Source organism: Cryptomeria japonica, chromosome 7 (genome assembly GCF_030272615.1).
Source record: "Cryptomeria japonica chromosome 7, Sugi_1.0, whole genome shotgun sequence".
Taxonomy (NCBI): Eukaryota; Viridiplantae; Streptophyta; class Pinopsida; order Cupressales; family Cupressaceae; genus Cryptomeria; species Cryptomeria japonica.
In genome coordinates this window covers 353073503-353075972 of record NC_081411.1, presented here as the reverse complement: position 1 = coordinate 353075972, position 2470 = coordinate 353073503, and positions in this window count along the sequence as shown.

The window sequence follows — 2470 nt, the reverse complement described above, 5'->3', positions numbered from 1 at the left end:
ATGATGGGTACCTTTGTGCATTATGTTGGAAAACCAATAGCCTCCTTGTATTAGTATTCTGATTTTGGGTCTTCCTTGCATCTTCTAATAATTTCTTCTCTACTTATGCCTTAACCTCTTTTCTTTTGTCTTTGTCATTCTAATTTGAACTTTCATTGGGCTGAAATCCAAGTCCAGTCTTGTCCAAATGAGCTTTCTGCATATTGATCAATTCTTCCAAGAGCTTACTGCTATCAAGAACTTTATTCTCTCCCTTCAACTTCTTCATCTCTTTCTCTAGCTTCTCACCTTCTTCAGTCCTCAGCTTGATTGATTATTTCGAGCTTTCCTCTACTTTGTTCTTTTCCTCAATTTTCTACATCAGATCTTTAATAGTATGATTCTCTTGCTTCAACTGATTGTTAACTTCCTTATGCCTCAATTAGAATTTTTAGATTTTCTCTCTTAGCTTCTACACACATTCATTTGCTACCTTCACATTCTCTTTCAATTCTTCATTCTTAAATTCAACACTTTCTAGATCTTCAAGAGCTATCTGCAATTCCTCATCCAACTAAAATTCTCTGGTCATACTCATCGGTGCCATTATTCAACAAAAAAGGATCTCCCTCAAGCGGTTAAGCTTTCAAGCAATGGACCAAAGTTCTAATACAAATTGTTGGATTGGTTGAATGGACAAGAATACTAAGAGAGGGGGGAGAATCAGTATTCTTGCAGATTCTAAAACTTTCACAACTTCTTAACCTTTATTGATATATCAATATTATCAATTGAGCTCATCAACATGAAATAGCAAGCACAGAATAAACAAGAAAACATGGCCACAAATGGAACACCAGATTTTATACTTGGAAAACCCAAATGGGAAAGATCATGAAGAGTATTATTAACTCTCAAGATAATATAGCTAGTTATATGGTGTTTACAAAATGGGTGGCTCACTGCTAAAATACAAAAATGACTCACTACTAGAATGCTCACTGCAATAGATATAAATGAACTGACAAAAGTTGCATCTCTAAATACATGAAATCAGTTCCAGGTTAATCTCAAATCACAACTCACAAAAATTATAGCAGATCCGATAAAAGATATTTGTACCACTGTCTACAAACACCTACAGCAGATCCGGTAATGGATTACTGCACTACTTTGTCGAACCAATCGCTTGTAGCAAATCTGGTAAAGGATTATTGCAATGTTGTCTACACTTTGACTCTACTCCAACTTCTTCGCTGTCCAAAACTTGAACTTCACACACTGCACCCTTTTATCTACTACTTCTCTTCATTCACTCATATCTTACACACACATTCACACATCATTCATACCTTTGCACATATATACCAAAAAGCTTATACATCGGTATAATATGTCGGCCAAGCAGAAGCAATATGCTACTCAGAACAACACATTATCCAATAAAGCCTTAACCAAAAACATGATAACCAAGTTAGCCTCCGCAAGATCTCTACACGCTTCCTTTACATAATTCTTTCACCGATGCATATACCTTAATTACCATAATAGAACACGAGTCAACTAGACCCATAGATATAGACCCATAAGCACAAAAATCCAAGCACAACAACTCCAAACTTTTAAAATATAGATGTGTGAGCTTGAATTTCATCCTCAGGATGTTACCTGTAATAAGTTAGTTTCACAAAATACAATGGAAATGCATACAGGAAATCCAAAATCCACCAATGAAACTACATGAAATACATACTAAAATAATACATTATTTTACCTTCACGGCTTATGTCTCATTGTGTCCTAACTCCACTGATCCTGGTTGCAGATGGTGTGCTCTCAGACAATGCACTGTTGGCTTCCAAGATGACATATGAAGAATGGAATGATAACTTCTTGTTAATTGACACTATGATATGCAATACTACATGATTAGGCTAAAATTATTATGCTAAAATGATATATGATATTTGCAATACTACATGATTAGGCTAAAATTCTTGTTTTAAGACTATTTTTGAAGACTAACTCTCTCAACTGAAGCTCTAGATTTTATAGAATTTGAGAGGATTAGGTGATGTGGCTTAGATCAATGGTCATGATCAGATCTACAGGTTTGGATGGTTGTGAGCAAAGGTGAAGGTTGAGAGAAAGGGGGAAGGAGAAGACAAGTGTCACTCATCTCACCTTGACTCGGTTGCTGACTGAGGGAATCTAGGGATGGTTGGAGGAAATTTAAGCATGGGAGGACAAGTGGACTCAAGTCCTTCCTAAGATGTAGGGGGTGTTGGAGAGAATATAGGAAATGGTTATGAAATATGTGTACGTACACAATTTTCATTAAGTTTGGAAGTTGAAGATAAATGATGAATTAATATTTAAGAAATATTAATTTCCTTAGCCACATGTTTGATGAGTTGGCAAAGGGAAGATGAAGTGGAGATGGAAGAATGAGTTGGATAAGGGATTAAATAATTTAGAAATTATTTAATAT